This window comes from Balaenoptera borealis (genome assembly GCF_965194805.1).
Source record: "Balaenoptera borealis genome assembly, chromosome: 2".
Lineage (NCBI taxonomy): Eukaryota > Metazoa > Chordata > Mammalia > Artiodactyla > Balaenopteridae > Balaenoptera > Balaenoptera borealis.
Genome location: NC_138867.1, coordinates 42,104,275 through 42,125,779, shown reverse-complemented (window position 1 = coordinate 42,125,779; position 21,505 = coordinate 42,104,275). Strand labels below are relative to the sequence as shown.

Sequence of the window (21,505 nt, the reverse complement as noted above, 5' to 3'; positions counted from 1 at the left end):
ATCTCAAGCATGTGATATAATAATTTACAATTTTCTTTCTTCAGCTTCTATCTCTCCCTCTCTTCCAACCTTTTCCATTTTACAAGTGGTTCTTAGATTGAGGGAAAAATGTAAAATGGTATAATCTTCTCAGTGGGTGAAGATTCTTACATATATGAATTGCACTTACTGTAATAGAAAATTAAAGAGTCAATAATCTAAATTCTAATAACTTCCCTCATCTCAGTACATCTATGATAAATGAAATAGTTTCTGAATTGCTAAAGCAGCACAAATTATACTAGGGAGAGAAAGAGCTTTCAAAGTCCAGAATGCTGAGGGATTAACTTATTATCTGAATTCATTCTCACTGATGGCCTGAATTTACATATCAATATATTTGAGTAATTAAATGAGATGCCTACTTTAGTCTGGGTGCTAAAAGACCAGAGAGATGGAGTCTAAATTGGGAATCTTCAGCAAAATTTAATCTTTCTGGGTGGAAGTGGCAGCCTTCTATAGTTGATATTCCCAGACTGCTTTATTTGTAATTTTATTGATTGCTTGGCATGTCACATACCAGGAGTTCTGTAAATAAATTAGCTCTCATACAGCAAAGTAACTTTGTGATGGGTTAGTGCTAGCTCATAATTTCATTATTAATCAAGATGACCAGGATTCTTGCTCAGAGTATTTTGAGACATGTTGGCTTTAGGAGGACAAAGACAGCATCTTTCTTGTTTCTAGAATAGGGCTTGCCACACAGTGTTCCAAAGATCCTCCAAAGTATTCCACCATTGGCACTTCCTGATTTAGCCCAGGCAGGAGACAGTCTCTAATGGCTACCCTCTGGGTCACTCTGATTCCATTTTCTAGGAGAGCAAGATTCCATCATCTAGAAGTTGTCCTGCCTCATATATATGCAGGGAATAAAAAGATCCATGATATTCCTACAGGCAACGTATATCATAAATACATCTTACCTGAGAGGAAGAGGATCTGCTTCATGTTAGGTTGTAACACTGGGTGAGGCAGACATAGGATCTTATACATCTAGTGGACCACACTATCTCCAATGTCTAGCAGAGAGTGGACACTCAACAAATATTTGCTAGTTGGCAACATGTCTTTTCCATCATAGAATTTACAGTCCAGCTGGCAAAGAAACCATGTAATAAGAAATTATAATGAACTACGATAAGTACAGAGGAAAGTGGGGAGTCAGTGAAGAGCTCCCGGAGAAAGTGATGTTGGAGTGAAGGATGAGTGGGGCTCAGCCAACCAGCAGTGGCTGGGTGGGTAATAGAGAGACTGTGGGAGGAGGGGACCATTGCAGCAGGGAATGTTCCAGCAAGAGGGAGTAGCATGAGCCAAGGCTTGGAGAAGGGACAGAATTTAGAAAGAAATTGACTATAACTGGACAATAGAATGAGTGGATGTCTAAAAATAAAGAGGAGGCAATAGGGGAGAGTCATAAAATCTGCATTTAAGAGTTTGGGTTTTATTCTAAATGCCATGGGTAACTATTGAAGGGTTTTAAGCCAGGGAGTGACAGAACCTTGCATGACAGCTGGCATGCTGTTCTCACAGGGATTTGGATTCTTGAACTTCAGTGGAAAGGCTGAAGGGCAAACCTCCACTCTTTCCTTGGCCATATTCCAGGGTATATTTTTGAATATTGGCAAACTAAAATTCATAACTCCTACTGAAACTAAAATAACTCCTTGGATCTGATCCTGCCTAGTCTTAATTACTTTCCAGAGTCCGTGTAAAATTGACACCTGGTATTTATTAAGGTGGAATCTATTTCTCATGGCTCCTGGAAGTCAGGCCATATCAAAGAACTTGCTCAAGCCCCAAATATTTCTCTCCAGCTGTCCCTAACGCCTTACAGAATACATTTCCTAATCTTGTGGGGTTTGAGAATTTGTTACAGAAACCCAAGCTGGACTAGATTTAATACTCAAATCAGGATATATCATTTCACTAAGGCAATATCCCAAGTTGATGTTTATTCTTTTCCAAGATCACCAGAACTTTGTGGCAGGCTATTTTGTTCCACCCATCAGGTTGATGGAGGAGGCCTCTGAAGTCTACTCTGGTAAAATTGAACCTGGTGATTATCGTGACAGTCTTTGTTGCAGTGTCTCCCCACTCTTTCCCATCAAGCGCATATTTATTAGTGCTGGAACAGCATTGCCTGTTGTTCTCCTGACAGTGAAAACCAGCTGTGCATCAGTGCCAGACTGGCTCCTACAGTGTTTCCTCCTAGAGTAGTGCTTGTGACTACTCTGACTCTCTTTGGCTCTCTGTCTCCCCTCTATTTCCCCTGGGCCCTGGTAATAGAGTTCCAGTGATGGAAGAAGCACAGAAAATGCTTGGTAATCAGATGGACCTGGGTTTCAATCTTGATTTTATTATGTACTCAGTAAAATATCTAGGGCATAATATTTATTTTCTCAGCTTCATTGTCCTCACTTGTAAAACAGGGTAACACTATCCAATATACAAGACTGTTTGTAAGGATGAAATGAGGGGATATGAATGAAATGCCTAGCACAATGCCCGGCACATTTAATGCTCAATAAATGGCAGATGCTGCTACATTCGTGAGAAAAATGTCAACCTTTGGCATCTTATCATTAGAAAACCAAGTCTGAACTTTAAAATTAGCCAGCACTCCAGGCTAGAGGAGCGTATGCAAATCACATGCAGATGTGACCTTCACCCTGGGGAAAATCCCAAAAGACAGCTACTTCCTGTCATGAAGAAGAAAATGTCACAGAGATTGAGGAAGCAATTGTCTGAGAGATCTGAGATATTGTGTGTTTTTCTTTAATTGAGGTATAGTTGATGTGATATTTTTTTCCTCTTACTGATTCTTAGTTTCCTCATCTGTAAAATTAATATTTTAGATTAAGTGACTTCCAAATAGTTTTAGTTCCATGTTTCTAAAGTACCAGGGATGTATTTTAACCACATTACAATTTTACTAAGGGCTAAGGCCTAGTGGGGTGGGATAGGGAGGGTAGGAGGGAGACGCAAGAGGGAGGGGATATGGGGATATATGGATACCTATAGCTGATTCACTTTGTTATACAGCAGCAACTAACACAACAACGTAAAGCAATTATACTCCAATAAAGATGTTTAAAAAAAAGCTATGTACAGCTAAGAACACAGTTGTATAGTCTTGTGTGTGTATATGTGGTACCAACAGAGCACATAAAAAGATCCATAAAATTCGAGAATATTTATTTTTGGTTTTTATGTTGTTCAAAAATTTTAGTCATGATCACCACGGGGATTTTAAGAAGAGCTTACTCCTAACTCCACCCATATTTATGATGGCTTGACTTTGCCTCTTTCCTCAACGGTCTCGCAGTCTTGAGGAAACCTGCCATACTTTTTTAATGTGAATAAGTAATTCAAGTGGTTGGTGTAATTGGTGTGTGTGTGTGCACTAGAGACAGACCCTTTGACTTCAAAGGTTGGCCCAGATTTTATGAAGAATATTAAAGGCCCTGCCTGTTCCAAATGTATGTCCTACTAATCCAACATGGATTCTTCTTTTAATGCCCCATATTGTGTGTCTCTTTAAATATTACCAAACCCCATGACTTCAACTACCACCTTAATATTGTAACTGCCCCCCACCAAATAGTTCTAGCTCTTCAGAGAAAGCTGAGTCCAAAAGCATGTATTTCAAATGAAACCAGTGTATTCAGCAGACTGCTAATTAGGCAAGGTGATTGATTCCTTTTCATCTGTTCTGAGTGCAATTTGCTTCCTCATTGTTATGAGTGGTTTATCTCATTGGTAATGCGTCTTACTTCAATAGTCACTTTTTGTTTTGGCAGACGGCTTGTAGAAAACTATGGTGGTATGTGAAGTAATGGGGGTTGGCATTAGTATTTTTAGCATGAATTGCAGGTAAGGCTAGATATTGTTAGGGAATGAAACAGTAGTAAAATAAGCAGGATATGCACGTAGGAATGCATTTATAATTAGAAAAGTTGGAAAGTACCTGTATTATTATTGCTGGCTGATAATTTTGCCTAACATTTGCTAGTTTAAAAAAGACCCTTGGACTTCCCTGGTGGCGCAGTGGTTGAGAATCTGCCTGCCAATGCAGGGAATACGGGTTCGAGCCCTGGTCCGGGAAGATCCCCCATGCTGCGGAGCAACTAAGCCCGTGCGCCACAACTACTGAGCCTGCGCTCTAGAGCCCACGAGCCACAACTACTGAGCCCGCATGCCACAACTACTGGAGCCCGCAAGCCTAGAGCCCGTGCTCTGTAACAAGAGAAGCCACCGCAATTAGAAGCCCATGCACCACAACGAAGAGTAGCCCCCGCTCACCGCAGCTAGAGAAAGCCCGCACGCCGCACCAAAGACCCAATGCAGTCAAAAATAAATAAATAAAGGTATATTAAAAAAATAGAGAAACAATTATTTAAAAAAAACAAAACGCCCTTATATTAGACTCTTGGTTATTCTATCTATGTATTTTTGAGACTGGGCTATATGTACAAACAAGTTTGCCTGTTCTGATCGAATTGCCTGTAAAACATTGGTTTAAAAACCCCTCAAAAAAAAAAAAAAAAAAAAACCCTCAAGTCAGTGAATAATTAATTTTACTGTTTTCTTTTTTTTACTAACTTGATATTTCTTTTTACTAAAGAATAAATCAAAATAATTAAACTGGTTTGTGTATGAAAAAACTCTATGTGTGTAGCCTTCATTTTTTTGGAAGTTGAACTCTAACTTCTCTCAAAGTTCAATGTCAGTATTCCTCCCAGGTTTACATGTATTCCTCCTGGGACCCTTGTTCCTTACCGGACCTCTGCTTCTGTTACTAGTAGCTTCAATGGTCAGAAATTTATCTGGGAAATACTGGGAAAGTGGCAGGGAAGAGGAGACTAAAGTTTAGAACAGGAGCTATGAGGAAGGGAATAGATATTGTCGAGCTGGAAAGAGAGGGCATGAGAAGGCCTGGGAGGAGAATTTGAAAGCAGATGGTAGAGTTAGGCAGAGTCACAGATAAGGATGCTATAGTTGGTATTTAAGACTAAAAGCTTGGACCAGAAGAGCCAGAGTACTGGGGATAGATGAAACCGCTGATCAAAAACAGGAGATTGTCACTGAGTAAGAAGGATAAGCGAATAAGTGAAAACTAGAGGTCAAGATGAGGTCGCAGTTAGAAAAATTACCAGGAGAGCAGCAGCAGACACAGGTCCAAGAAATAAGAGAGCTTTAAAACTAAATTCAGTCAACCCCACAAGTCTATCTCCTGCTGAAGCAGGACCAAAAGCATCCAAAGGCCTTGAGGGTTAAGATCAATGCCATCCTCAACAAGTCACCATCCTAACAGATATCAAGAGTAGGAGAGGGGGTAAGTGGTGCAGAGGGTCCTTCTGAGATGCTCAAGTTAAGTCAGTCATTTTAAAGGCGTGTGTTGAATTTGTAATGATATTTTCCAAAGAAAAATTTGTCATGGGTGGCTTGATATTATGATATAGAGTCTGACAATAGGAGAAAAATATTTAATATTAGGACTCTCTCAGAATATCCAGGCCAAACAGTTGCTGCGGTTACTCTGGAGTGGAAAAAAAGACAAGAAGAGTGATTTTGTGTAGCATTAAGAATTAACTTACAAATAGAAGCCTCAGTCCCCCACAAGAGGGACTAACGTGATTCATGGCTCCAACGACCACATAAAAAAAAAGTAACACATCTTCTGTTAGACTAAAACTGAAATGCTTGGATAGGCCACTGTGGTCATAAAAGACAAAGACTTTAATCTGCTAATGCTTTATATTTTATTTTATAGAAAATATCTATCATTGAGTTCTCAAAGGATCATAGAGTACTGAAGAATGATGTATTGATAAAATACAGCATAAGGAATATGGTCAATAATACTGTAATATCAATAAATTTGTATGAAGACAGATAGTTATTTGAATTACTGGGGTGATCATTTCCTAATGTATTTAAATGTTGAATCACTATGTTGTACACCTGAAACTAACATAATATTGTTCATCAACTATACTTCAACAAAAACAAAAAAACCCTGTAAGATTCCACAATTGAAAAAACATAGAAGAGTGATAATAAAGTCATTTTTGATCCTTAAAAAGGTAGATTAGTATGAGGCAAAATAAAACAACGTAACTCTGCTGGAGGAGCAAAGTAACTCCTGAGGCCCCTTTTGAAAAGGAACATTCTATTCGAAGCTCCTTTGAAGTCAGTAAAGCAAGATGACTTTCTGGGGGGTTTGATTTGCAGTCAATAATGTACTGAGAGTCTCTCAAATATAAATACTTGTAGGCAACCCACTGTGATGCAGGGGTGTTTTACTAGCCAAGTCTGGTGTCATTGAACAGTAAGAAACTTTAGAAAAGTGAGCATTATAAGAAATGAAATACAGGACTGTCCATTTTTTTTTCTTTGTGATCTTAATTATCTGGAGATAACTTCTAAAATCCTATTTGTAAAAATTTCCATTCAAATTAAGTCAGTAATTGTACTTGAAACCCCATCTAGTGACCTGGGCGAGTAGCATATATTTCCCCTCTAAAATGTACTTTAATATATACTTAGGTTGTTTTTATAGAATCTTAAGAAATAATCTGAAAATGGCTTACAAACACAGCCTGCCTTTGTATCTATGAAGACAGTAGTCTGATAAATTTAGCAAAATTTCTGGGTTTAATAGAAGGCCTGCTTGTAATTTTACAGGTTGCTGGAAAATATCTTGAATTTCATCTCATACCCAAATATGAGAGCAACTAGACTTGTGCTAGTCCCTTTTTATGAGGGAGCCTACAAGATGTCTTATGTTTCACCAACACAACCTACATAGACAGCATATGGGCAGAGGGATTCCTATAGCAATGTCTAATGCAGTGCTTCTCAAGGTGAGATACAAGGGCCATGTGTTTTGGAATCACCGTAGATGCTAGTTAGAAGTGTGGATCCCTGGGTCTCATTCTCAGATAACGATCCCTGGTGAGAAATTATGGGAATCAGAATTCCTAACCAGCTCCCTAAGTGATTCTAATGCACTGTAAATCAGAGAGCTCCTGTTAGTGGCTCTTATGCTCATTCTTTGGACGAATACAAAGGTGTGTTATTGCTTACCTTGATTATCAGGATCTGGGGGCAAGGAGCAACCTTTTCCTGCGAATCCTTCTGGCAATCTGAGCCTGGAACAATTGCAGGCAACCAGCGAAGGCCTCCTTCTAGTGTAACCCGAGATGCTCTCTCTCATGGAGTTTTGCAATTTCAAGTGGAAGATTGTTTTGTTGTTTTAAGACTTTACAGTTTTCCACTTTATAGCTTTTCCCATCCGACTGTGAGGAAAAGACTTAATGTGCTTTTTGTTTTTATTTTTTTTATTTCTGTGTTTTCTTTCCCCTTTTATTCAGGACCTCTTTGTAATTTCACTATACATTTGTTCAACTGAGAAATAAGCATACTTAATTTTTACTTTTTTGCTTATGATGATTACTTTTTATGTTTTAGTACCCTCTTTTCTCTCCCTTGTTTTCTTTGATACTTTTGAGACTTTTTTTTTTTTTTTTTTAATGTTAAGTAACCTTTCTCTCAGTGCAATATCTTTTAAAAAATCTTCCTTCAGGGTAATTGTGTCTTTTCTCCTTTACATCTGGTTTTCTGGGTACTGATTAGGGAGGGACCCTGGCCTTGTTTCTGCTTCCTTTCAGACTGAAAGATAAGATAACGAGGAGGGACATCACTGTCCCAGATGGGCTCTGGCTCTGGCTTCCGATTTTGTAAATGCTGGATTTTCTCACCCTTTCTTTTCTCACACAAGACCTCACAAAAGCAGAACTTTCATGGTTCTTGTGGCCCTTTCCAGGAAGGAAAAAAAAAATCTTTTCTTTCCTAGTTTTCTCTTTCTCCTCTTACTTCTTCTTCTTTTTATTTTTAAACTTATTTTAATGTTGATATGCTCAAAAAGAAAATAATAAATTTTATTGTATTTTTCCAGAATTTTTGATGACTTAAGGAGTTCAGAGAAAAGTAGGAATAGAGGTTAGAAAGGAGTTCTGGGCCACTGGTTTTCAAAACACTTGGTAACACATACCCATAAAAGTAGTTAATAATTTTACAATCTGAACTCTACTCACTACTATGAAAGGCATTTCCTTAGTTTTACACTCTGAACATAATGCTTACATTTACCCTTACTGGGTTTGACAGCTACCTTATCAGGGATAAAAGGGGGTAAATATAGATTTAATAAATTAAAATGAACAAAGAATTCTCAAACTTCATTGTATCCAATAGTTTCAAGTTTCTCTCTACTGTTTTTTTGTTTGTTTGTTTGTTTGTTTTACAAGTATAGTTTATAAGTAGATCTGATTTCCCCCCTCGATAATTTAATTCCCTCTAAAAGTTCTGGAACATGAGTGCTTAAGTCTATAGGGCGATAATATTGTTTTTAGAAAGAGATAGCCATGAAGAGTTACGTGGTGTGCCAATAAGATCCGTTTTCTAGAAAATAGATTCAGGTTTGCTTCCCTATGACTGAATGATAAGGGAGGATACAATTTTTGGTAATTCTGGGTTAGGTGATCCAATCTCGTTGTTTTTCTGTTGCCTTTTTATTTAGTACCTTTTCATAATAGTGATAAATTTGCTACTTACTAGTTTGATTGAAGAATCAATATATTTAATTTTTAAATTTTTTGCCTACAATGTTTGTTGCTTTTAGTTTAGTACCCCCTCCGATACACACACACACACACACACACACACACACACCCCATTCTGGAATTTGGATTACATTAAGGTTCAGATATTCATTTCTTTCATCCAATTCTATCATTTTTTTGGACACCTCCAACTAGCAATGGGCAAGTCAAATATTTAAAAAATGCAGCCATTAACGTAAGACAAAAAAACCTTTTACTTGTTTTTTCCCGACTTTGGATTTCCTAATGAATATAACAGACAGTAGGAATGCTTTAGGGGAATACATGCTAAACGTTATAATATCCCTATCACATTATTTCTGTTCCCTTGGTATTTGGCAGGCATTACCATGCCCTCGACTCCTCTTAGCTTTTGCCCTTTTGGCAGGAAATTTCTTTGGTTTATTCTTTTTATATATATATAAATTTATTTATTTATTTGTGTGTTTTATTTTTGGCTGTGTTGGGTCTTCGTTGCTGTGTGTGGGCTTCCTCTAGTTGCAGCGAGCAGGGGCTACTCTTTGTTGTGGTGTGCGGGCTTCTCATTGTCGTGGCTTCTCTTGTTGCAGAGCATGGGCTCTAGGTGCGCAGGCTTCAGTAGTTGTGGCACCCGGGCTCTAGAGTGCAAGCTCAGTAATTGTGGTGCACGGGCTTAGTTGCTCCTTGGCATGTGGGATCTTCCCGGGCCAGGGATCGAACCTGTGTCCCTTGCATTGGCAGGAGGATTCAAAACCACTGCGCCACCAGGGAAGCCCCTGGTTTATTCTTTTAATCTTAATTCTACCTGACTGGACCTCAACCCATCTTAATGGAAACATTCTTTAGAGAAGAAAAAAGGCAGCTTAGCTAGAGGCTGGTTGAGGTTTCATTGAAACACCGCTTGTTAAATCTTTATGGTTAAGAAGAGGCCGGAGTGGTCTTAGTACACACAGAACTACCATATATTGTCATTTTGTTTTTCTCACAAATCCAAATAAATTGCCATTGCCATTAGTAGATAGTTGGCAAGACTAAATTAGGCAACATATTCCGTAGCGTATTTCAGAAACATTGTCACAGTAGTTAAACTGCATCAAGTTAACTCATAAAAGTGTATTCTATAATATTTGTTTCAGCAATCTTTTTAAAATGTTTCATGTCAAAAGCCTTCTACAAGTAAGTATCTACAGACTTAAAAATTCACAGTGCACAATGCTTGAATAGTGGATACTGGATGTTATAGGTTACCTGGAATGCTGAATAAATGCTAAACACAATGTTTTATGATCAAATACGGAAGTCACAGAATGGAATAGCTATACTACATTTTAACCAACCTGAAGTTTATACTTGGCACACATTTTAAAAAGCTTAGTTTCTGATTGAACAGTTTTCTTGTTTGAACAATTATTCCAGAAGTCTGCCTTATTTATATTAAATCCAGTCTTAACTTATTTAGTAGCTACCTCATTAAGGAAGCATTTGGAATTATATAAGTGCTGATAAATTTCAAATTATGTAATTTAAGGAGAAACTACAACTGAATTGTACTTTAAACAGAAATGGGCTCTTCTTGCATTCATGGGCAATTTACAAGAAGCAGGAAATACTACACAATTATCTGCTTGCCTGGGTTTCATCATGTGGTAAATGCAAGGTGAGTAACAGCTGTCACAGATAAACACAATTAGTACTAAAAGATTAGCGCCAGGTATCAAAGGGCACATGCACAGAGTCACTACCAGGTGAGTCAGGGAAATTGTAAATTAACGTATTAGCTTGATGCACATGAAATTGCCATTTTTGGGTCAGAAGCAGTGGAGTATTGGCTATTTCATGTGATCAACCTTAGATCTTTCAGAACGAAAAAGGACCTTGGATATACTTTAATCCAAGTTTTCTTAACCTGGGGTTAATGTGGGCTGACCTCAAGGAGACCAGTAGCCCTAATCCATTTATTAATTCAACTGATAGCGTGGGGAAGCTTATGATGTGCCAGGTACTATCATGGTAACTGGGGATATGCATGTGAGAAAGACTAAGTCCCTTGCCCTCATGGATATTACATTTCAGTGGGAAAGCCTAGCAACTAATACATAATACATGATGTCACTGCTGAATTGAATGCAGACATGTATGTCCTATGTTCATGTATGCATTTTTCTGGAGGGAGAGTTCATTGAATTCATGAGAGTGGTTTATAATCACCAAGGGATTGAGAATCAGAAACCTATTACACCCTGCTCATTTGATAGATGGAAAACCCAGAGCACAGGCTCGGAGTGATTTGCTTATTGCCATGTGGTTCATTAATGGCTGACTTGGAATCAGCACCCAGGTGTCCTGTTTCACTATCAGTCACTATTGCACACTGTAGGGGAGGTGATCTATGATTTTTCATCCCTTTTCTGTATTTATTTTCATTTTCACAGTACCTGCATACCATTTTGACTCAACAAATTCATGCCAAGAGTTGAGAATCTGGTCACAGAGACCTCGACCCTGACTTGAGCATTGTAATGTTTTAGCTTTGTGACTTCAGGAAATTGCAGAAACCCTCATAGCCCCAGTTGCCACATTTGTAGAGTGATGTAAGTCATAACTGACAAATTATTGTGAGGATTAAATGAGATCATTTACATACACACACACACACACACACACACACACACACACACACACAGGTGTGCCCCCCACATTACTTGGTATAATGCCTTTCACCTGATAAGCACATCAGTTATTATTACTCTGTTTAAAATTTTATTAAGCCTGTTCTTTGGTGCCATGTCCCCAGGCTCTAAAAATTCACTCCTCCTGTCTTCACCAGACTCTGATTCGAATGGCATGATTGGACTTTTACTAAATTCAGTAAAATGCAGAGGCAGTAGTGACCAACTACTGCTACAGACTACAGAGTATGTACTCTGGGGCTTGGCTGCCTGAGTTCAAATCCTGGCTCCACCACTTACTATGTATGTAGCCTTGGGCCAGTTACACAGATTTTTCTGGGCCTTTGTTTCCTCATACCTAGAATGGTGATGATAAACTAGCTACCTCACAGAGTTGTTATGAGGATTAAATGAGCCAATACATGTTACAACAGTCCTGTGAGGTGGACATTATTAGGTTTGTTTTAAATAATCAGACACTTTTAACAGATTTGTCTAAAGTCACACTGCTATGTGTGGCAGGGTCATTATCTGAACTCAGAGTCAGTACTTCAGTGTTTCTCAATGTCATTAGAATAAAATAGGTAGATGGGGGAGGGCCTGGTGTGCCCTGTCTCCGCAACATGGTCTTTACAAGTCTTTGTCCTCCTTCAGAGGAGAAAGAGGAGCTGCCCAGAGTGCCCTCTCTTCATTGGCGTTTGGCCAACTCTCTGTGACAGGACAAACACCCTGAGGGCTTAAATATGGAAATCTCGTGGTCTCTTTTGTCATCCTGTTTGAGACTGCTTCAAATACCAGGGTTCCACCAGATTATAAACTGCTCGAGAGCATTTTATGTGTCTTCATTACTCCTAGCAGTACTATACACAATACTGGGCACATAGTAGATTCTCAGGAAATTTTATGTCTGTTTCAGATGAGTTTTCTCATTCCTTCTTCCTTGTGCTTTTATGTGTTGTCTGAGTTTTATATGATAAATGTGGTATTTTTTTAGTAAAAAAATTAAGCTATTTTCCCTGTAAAAAAGCAACATGTGGATTGATTGGTTGATGACTTGCCATATCTACCCCTTTGAAATCTATCCTTTCTCTTTAGTAGGCCAGGGGATGTGGCTGTCCCTGCCCAAAGGGATCCTGATTGATCTTCTCTGGTGGCAACAGGGCTCTGCCCCCTCCTTCCTGCGGGATAAAGGAGAGGCTTGGAAGAGTGGTTGGATGGGAAGGCCCTGGGGGCCAGCTCTTTTTCCCACAGTCCTTTCCTCAGTCTCTGACTCAGAGTGAAGCTGGCTCTGTTTTCTGGTCTCCTCTTTCCTCTCCATACCTCGTGTGCTAGAGTTGTTTTCCAAACAAAGAACAGGCCATGTAAAGTCTGTGACCCAAGCTTTATTGATATGGAAGACAGATGAGTGAAAAGGAAACCAGACCTCTTCCAGCATTCTGTGAACAAAACATATTTTAGAGGAAGCTAGTTCTTTTATGATGAAAGGTAGACAGTGAGGGAGGGGCTAAATTCCTAGTGTGATGTCTGTCTTCTTACTCCCGTCCGTTGAATTATTTTGTGTGTGGAAGTGTGTATGTGTGTTTGTGTGAGCAAGAGATATATCATTTTCTTTTTTATTGTTACAACTAGAGAAAGGTTTGAAATTTTTGCCTATTTCATTTTCACAAAATTAAACCTGAAGTAAAACATACATTTTATAAATAGTGTTAATTGATGTTGCTGATAGTGCCGGGCAAAACTTGGGTAGCATTTTCCATAAAACAAGGATGATTGATTTGGCAAAGATGGAAAATATCGGATGAGAAACATTTAGCCTCTTTCCAGGATCAGGGTGCCCTGTAAGGCTCTGAGGTGGTGCATTGGGGAAGGTATCAAAGGGTGAGAAACAGCACAAGTGAGTAGGCAGCAAAAAGGTTGATGGCAAAGAAATCTCCAAGGACTGCAAAATATACACTCAAACATAAACTTGAATGTAATTTATCTATATAGTTGAAGAAAATGGATAGGTATATTTTCTATTACATAGGTCTTTTTGTATTTCAAAGAAGAGACACTTTCAAATCTTCTTAGGACTATTCACCTGAAGTGTCCATTGAAGTATCCCTAAGTGGCAGAGGAGTAAGATGGATATCTTCAATCTGTAGGGAATTTGGGTTTGGGAGCATATTCTCAAGCAGTGTATAGGAAATTTAAAAATTATTTTGTGTCTCCTGTTTTATTTTTTAAAATCATATAAACTTAAAAAAATCTTAAAATAGATGTTCTAGGAGATGTATCAGACTTACTATTTGGCTTGAACCACCTTTGTCAATGTGTACCTATATGCATTTCTGTTTAAGAAACATGGCCTTAGATGAGGGAGAGCTTTTTTTTTTTTTTTAAGGGTAAACAGGGGCAAAAGAGTAACAAGAAATTATTTGTGGTTTCTAGATTCACCCCAGGTGTCTAGGTTTGTAGGCCCAAGTCATTTGACGTGGAAATCTTTTGAAGAACAAATATGTTTTAGTCACTCTGTTCAGGAGGAGCCATGTGCATTATACATATTTTATGGAGATTTTATGTACTGAATATCTAAGTACAAGTATTTAACAAATAATATTTGCATAATTTTGTACAATATCAGACAAATAATTAGAACTTACAAAAATACTAAACATGCTTGAATTATCCTCTGAGTTAATCTGAATTATCATAAGCTGAACTGCTATGTCAAAGAACGAAATAAGAGTGGTAGGTTTTGTCATTTGAAGGGACCAGTATTGCCATAAGAGCAGACTCTAAGACCAAGGAAAGAGAAACCAGAAAGTATCTCGTCACATTAGGATCTTTATCACATTAAGGAGGCATGAAGAAGGCCTGGAAAGAAGTAAAAGGCACATCCTGGAGAAAACCCACACCAATTTAAGAGGCCAAGTTTTATGTGCCCATGTTTGACTTAAAGACATATATTAAAAATACAATCCATACCAGGAAAGCCATGGAATTATCCATTTGAGAGCTAGAATGGACTTCAAGCAACCATGATGTTCCATCAACATTCACATCATCTCCATATTACAGTTGGACAACTGAGGTGAAGACAGTTGCCCAAGTTCATGTGGTTCACAGTGGTAAAACAGAGATCATCACCCAGGTTTCCTGCGGCTAGTGCAGAGTTCTTTCAGCTTACACTCTTTTGCTTTCCCGTGAGTCAAACAGTTTGGTTGGTGTCTTCTGGGTGGTGATTTAAGCAGTTTGTTTTTTAAAAATATACAACTTTAAAAGTAAGTGATGTAAGCGCTTTAGGTGATGGAGATAGCATGATTACAACCAGCATGCTTAGGAACGCTTTCTTAAGCATCTCAGGCTTCAATATGGAGAGGCCAGTGTCTTCAGTGAATGAATCATTCAAGTCCTGATTTAGTGAAAACACTACAGTCCTAGGGAATATTTTTATATGGAATTCCCTTTAGCAGTCTAATTTTAAACAGCTGGGACTCATTTGTTAAGCTGTAGTCTATTCTACTTTTTGAAAAGACTGATATGTTTTTTTTCCCGTACACGACTGGAACTTTCCAGAAAGTCTGAACACATTGCCCTACTTGAACTGATACGATAACAGCTGCCTGGGGACCCTGCTGGGCAGCTTGGGCCTTTTGTCCTCCACCTGTGTCCAGCTCTTAGAGTTATGCTGTGATAAGTACTGATTCAAGGCTGAGGGACTGGCTGCCTTCCAGGGTCCCATTGTTTATGCCCTTTCTTGTATTGAATGTTCTGTTTCTGTAATTACTGATGTTGCTGAATCTGATCAAGAACCCAGGTGTGCCACCTCTTGCAGATCCATGGCATCTTGAAGGTTCAGGAATCCATAGTCTACCGGGAAAAGAGGAGTAAAGGAAGAAGGAAGGAAATATTAATTGCCTTGACTCAAAAATATGGTGAGAGAACTTTGCAACATACAGAAGGTTAAAAGATTGCAGCAGCTTCTTGACAGTTTGATTGTGGTTTGTTCTACATAATGCTGTTTGCTGTATGAAGACAGATCCTTATCTAGCAGAGATGATAAGCAGAACAAGGCCCACCCTGACTTCCCACCTTGCTCTTATCAAGCTGCATCTGACAAATGAATCAACAGGAAATTTTGCTGGAAGAAGCTGATGGTTGGGGGTTACACAGCAAGCAGCGAGTGGTTTATAAATATCATGAGACCAAGCACTGACCTTGCCCCCACTGCAATGTGTTGAGGTACAGGTTAAAAATAAGACGAGTATATGTCAAAAGCAAACCACTGGCTTTGGAGAAGTGTTTTGTTCTCTGGGAAGCATCCCTTGTCTGATATGGTACACGATGTTCCAGCTCATACTGTCCAGATGTATAGCTAAACCTTTCTACAGAGAGAGGGAATGATGGAGTACAATGTAGCTACAGTGTAGTTTAATACAAGCAAGTTATCACTAATAAATTTCTAGGCTCAGTTAAAGTACAACTGAATCCTTGTCAGGTGCTCTCTGCTGTTCTAGTTTACTTTAGAACCCTGACTTTCAGGGCTTAGATTTATCTGGATAGATCCACCAGTACTGAATCATTCATTCCTCAGTTCAACAAATCTTCACTGAATGCTGTGCACTGTGCTGGGCACTCAGGACCCTGAGAATCTGATAGTTGTAACTCCTGATGACATGGATCTTGTAGAGAATCTATTGCTTTTAACCTTCATCTACTATCTAAAGCGGCCTTTCTCAAGCAGTTCCATAAGAGAATTAAGCTGTACAGAAAATGATTTGAGTGACTCTTTTCTCAACTCTTCTAAGGACGGAAGTAGTTGGTACCATTCCAGATGCATTGGAGATAAATTAATTCATCATCTACAATGCATGCCTTAAGCCATTATGGCTAAATGGACCTGGTTGATGAGTGTTTCTCAAAAGGAATAGGTCCTAGCTTCCTAAAGCCCCCGCTCCAACCTTGGTCAAAACTAGTATGAGGAGACATTAATAGAGATTAGGAGATTCGTAACACCCTCCCTCCCCCATACACAACTGGCCTGGAGGAGAGAAAGGACAAATAAAACTCAGTAGATTCTCTTAAGAAAAATAACCCCTCGCGTTGAACAAGTTGGCTGAATATTTTATGGGTGAAGATGCAGTTCAGAGATGATTGTAAGATACGTTGACTTTGTCTGGGAAGGATGTGAAGCAGCTGAGAGTCTCTGGGGGCTAAAGAAACGTGAGGACCAGACATTTAACAGAAACTGCTGTGAATGTACAGTGCACTAGCATCTCTTTAAATGTTTTTGAGAGATAAAAATAAAGATTGGAATTCCCATTTTCCCCATGCATTTTAAAGAAAACACCTCTCTCGGCCTGGACCACGTGGATTTGGGTTTGAATAGGGTTACACTCCTGTGAGCTTAGGTGCACCAGCTGATCCGTTTGCTGGGGAGCCTGTGGTCTGATTCTTGTGTACTAGCTTTTATTCTAACAGGTTCCCTATCTCTTGTATTTCAGACCCTCTATCCCGGATCACCTGTTTATCTCTCCTTCTTGTCCCCTCATGTATGTCAGGATTCTCCAGAAAAACAGAACCAATAGGAGTTCTATTTGTATATATGGATATATGGATACAGATGCAGATGTACAGATTTATTGTAAGGAATTGGTGGTTCACACCATGAGGGAGGTGTGACCCAGGAGAGCCAATGGTATTGTTCCAGTCCCAGTACAAAGGCCTGAGAGGCAGGAGAGCTGATGGTGTAATTTCCAGTCCAAGTCTGAGTCCGAGGGCAGGAGAAGACTGATGTCTCAGCTGAAAGACAGTGAGGTAGAGAGAGAGCGAATTCTTCCTTACTCCTTTTTTGTTGTATTTAGGTCCAAAAAGGATAAGATGGGGCCCACCCACCTCGGGGAGGACAACCTCTTTACTCAGTCTACCAGTTCAGATGCTAACCTCACCCAGAAACACCTTCACCTAGAATAATGTTTAACCAAATATTTGGGCACAGTGTGGACAGATGGACAAATAAAATTAACCGTCACACTCAGCCAGTTCTTTAAATGGCTGTTGCCTACGCTTGTACTCTTTTCTTTAGCCTTTGCATTCCATTTCCTTCTGATAAGCCACCGCTCTGCCCCAAACATATGTGTACATAACACAGACACTTTGCTTACACTTCTACCCTGAATAAGCACTAACTTTAAAGCTTTCTACTTATCCTTTTGCAGTATTTGAGTACTCATATTATGCAGGTTGATGATAAGCTCCACTGACTTACATTAAAGTTTAAAAGTGTTCCAGGCTGTATATTTATATTGTCACACAGACTCCACCTTTATTCTATTCCTTTTCTTCTCATGCCTACAGATTATATTACCAGCCTCTTTCCTCCTAGTTTAATGCTTCGATTGACAGTGATTTTACTTAGGGACAAGAGACTTCCCCACACAGAAGAAACATTTGTCTGTAAGGACTGATATTGAATAGGATTGAAATGCTTGGCGTTTTCAGTCAGCTACATCTTGTCTCCATCAGTGTACTGTTGTGTCTGGGACCCTCAGAATCCTGACTCATTCCATGAATGAAAGAGAAAATATTTCAATTCTGTGTTTTACTTTTCTATCTTAAGTGAAAAAGGAGTAATAGTTTAATGTTCTTTACATTTATCTCTGGATTTCAACCAGTTCATCTCCCAAAACTTAATGGATCTGTTTGCAAGAGAAGATGTTGGAAAAGAAGAAACATTGATCATTTCTAAATATGTTCTCAAATACTAATTAATTGTCCAGTGGGTCCAGGGCCTTGTCATTGAGAGCAAAAAATGTTAGTTGGAGGACTGGAGAGTTGCTATTGAGTATCCAGAAGGGTTAAGGTTACTACTCTTTATGAAAAAACATCTCACTTTGTTCTTATATCTCATGAAGAGAAATAAAACAAGGTCAACAATTTATTGGAAGTAGTCACCATATTATTATCAAAAGAGCCCTGTTCAACTAAGCATCAAATGTAACATGCTTCCACATATTAGCTACAGGACTTTTATCAGAGAAAATGCTTTAAAAAGATGACTCTCTAACATCTCAGATACTTTGATTCCTGTGTTAGATTAAGACACATTTTTGTCCAGAATAAGTGAAAGTAATACTACCAATGTATGCTCAAGACATTTTGGTGTGTGTGTATTTTAATTGAACGTCAGAATAAACATATTCATTAGGAAATTAAGCACTTTACCTGAAGATTATTAGATCGACTTATTTGTGAGTAGATCCTTTAACTTTGCCAATTTCAATCAAATTTCCATCATTTAAAAGGGGATGATTTAGGGTTATTTGCTGCATGCAGATGTCCTCATCTGCTTGCTGCTTCTCTCCCGGTAATACCTCATCACCGATACATAGGCTCCTCCACTGCACTTTTTCTCAACTAGGAGTGATCAGCAGTATGTTGAACATACATCTGTCTGACCACTGATAAAATTGTACTATGAGGAGCCTCCTGTTGTATGCACGATCACAAAATTCCAGATTTCAGATTCAATTTAGAGAAATCATAAAATGAAGAGGGCTTTGTATTGACTTGCCTGGGTATCAGAAAAACTGCATTTAGTACTTTTCTTATGCTAACCAGGATGACTGTTGAAAGGCAGTTTCCTCTGAACAGAAGTGTAGTGGGGAGTGGAGTCAGAATCAGTAGTGCGGAATAGAAACATGAGGTTTTCAAAGGAACTTAATATATTACTTAAAAACTCAAACCAGCATGAGAATAAAATCAGGACACACAAAATTTACCCTCTCAGAGAGCAACAGTTGTTAAAGTAATAAATTGCAAATACTACTCGATTGTGATGCACTCCTCCCTAGTAGAAAAGGCACCCACCCTTGACTTAAAACAATGTGACATCTATTCTCATAGTTTTCAACACTGTGTACCATGTACACAGTGAAACAAAGCTGATTATTTTTAAATACTCTTTTGGTATGAATTCCTTTGATTTTTTGAAGTACAGATTTTACTTTGAAGTTGACAGTGTTCAAAGCATGAGTTACAAAGCACAGAGAAGGCTATTGCATAGCATCCATGAGAAGACATTATTTCCTAACTGTATCAGTTGCCACGTTTTTAGCTTTATCTGCGGTCAATTTAGCAATGCCTGAGAGCCTTCTCAATAAGAGATGTGAATATACTAATATAAAATAGAGCAATATATGTTTTCAGATGTAAGACAAGTATGTATTGAATATACATATTCATTTACATATATATGAATATACATACACATATTTTTTTCCTTTATTTAGTAACACTTTCTTGCAATTACATGTGGCAATGGAGGGAGCTTGGGCTGGGATTTGAAGGATCTTGGTTATAGTTCAGACTCTATTACCTATTAGCTATGTGACCTTGGGTAATTTTCATAACACCTCCAGGGCTCAAATGCACCCTTTCTAAAATAAGGGGGTTGACAGAGGTTCTTAATCTCTCTTTTGGTTATGAGCTCCTATATAAGACTGATAAAATCTATAGATACTCTCCTTAGAAAAATTCATGAATGCATATTGGCACTAAATTTTGTACGCCTTTGAAGAAGGTCATTGACTTCCTGAAGTACCTAGATGGATTTAAGCATAAGAATAGCTAGACAGAACAAGTTTTGAACTTTATATTTCTGTACGATAGGATTCCTCAAATCACCTTTTGATCATGAGTGCTTATTAATAATTAGAACATATTAATGAGTTCTTTGTCTGTTCCTGACACCAAACCTGTGGCTTGGGCTTCTTAAGAAGGATGTTGCAGCTGGAGCTTAGTGCACAGCCTGCTAAGAGAAAATCACGTGTGAGTCCACACATCTCTGGAGCATCTGAAGAAAACAGAGCACTGACCCAAGTTTACAAAGAAGCCAGAAAATCTGACCTGATAGCAACTCACACAGAACAGACTTGGGGATTTTACTTGACCACAACCTCACTTTGAGTCAACAGTGTGACATAGTTTCCAAAATTGTCTGTACCAGCCCCTGTAGCCTTTAGAGAACTTGAATTTTCAAATCCTGGATGGTCAAATTCCAGGGCCCAGGACATGATATATTTACAATTTAGAGGCATGTCATAATTCAATGGGTCATTGTTGGAGTGAAAAAAAATTTAAAGGAGGGGGGCAGGATGAAGAAGGATCTGGAAACTTTGCCATATGAGGAATGGTCACAAAGACAAGGAGTATTTCATCACTGTGTCATCAGGGAAGAGAAACCTAGGTTTCTGGACATGGAAAGTGGAGCCATCTTACTCTGGGTAACTCTGGAGGTTGGAACTAAGCCACTGGCTAGATTTAATTCAGCATGAGGAAGGGCTTTCTAACAACAGTGTGCAAATATGAGATGCACTTTTTTGTAAAGCAGTAGAAGGCAAGAGATGAAGAAGAGGCTGCATGACCACCTTGCCAGGGAGATTTTGGAAGGGATCCAGTTTGGGGGTGGGAGTGAGAACAGTGGTTGGTGAGAGAGAGGACTTGATGAAATCTAAAGGAAGTTTCTTTTGTCCCTGAGACTCTATAACTCTAGATTTTTGGGGTGGGAGAGGTGACTTAGGAGAAATGGTTACTAGAAAGAGAGTATAGTATTTTCTGAAGTTATAAAGACAACATGAAAGAGGCCTCCTGCTTGGTCACTAATCCCAGAATGTAAGTGTCAGTCTGGCAGTTGTCACTCACTGTGAAAACTGACAGATTCCCTAGTAAAATATTTGCCCTACAGAATGAAAGGAGCTATCGTAAATATAGCCTGACCAGACACAGACTGCGTTAAGTGGAAATAAGCAGAAATAAGTAGCAATATTGTCATACACACAATGCATATTTCATTTAATCTTCACTACAACCCTACAGCGGAGGCACTGATGACATCGTCATCCTCATTTCACAGAAGGAAAATACAGGTATGGATAAGGTAATATGGCAAGTAGTAGTAGAGCTGGAACTTGAACTCAATAGTCTGAGTCTATAGGCCATGCAGTTAATTACACTAGGCCACTACCTCCAGCAAATTTGTTCTTGAAAGAGGTCCACAGTGTTATTTAGTCTTTTCCAGGTTCATGGGCCATATGTTATATGTCCACAATGATGTTCAGTAAAGATTACTTATAAGTCATTGAGCAATACTGATAGAACACTCTTAATAGG

General features: G+C 38.8%; 1 protein-coding gene across 2 annotated transcripts in view; it reads right to left on the bottom strand.

Annotated features, from left to right (window-relative positions):
- Positions 1–9,126, bottom strand: part of ITGA1 (integrin subunit alpha 1) — a 231,151-nt gene extending 222,025 nt beyond the window's left edge. For both annotated transcript variants that reach the window (XM_082382196.1, XM_082382197.1), the window contains exon 1: positions 7,129–9,126. The gene's annotated coding sequence lies outside the window, so the exon portion shown is untranslated. The remainder of the gene's footprint in view (positions 1–7,128) is intronic.
- Between the last annotated feature and the right edge of the window lie 12,379 nt (positions 9,127–21,505).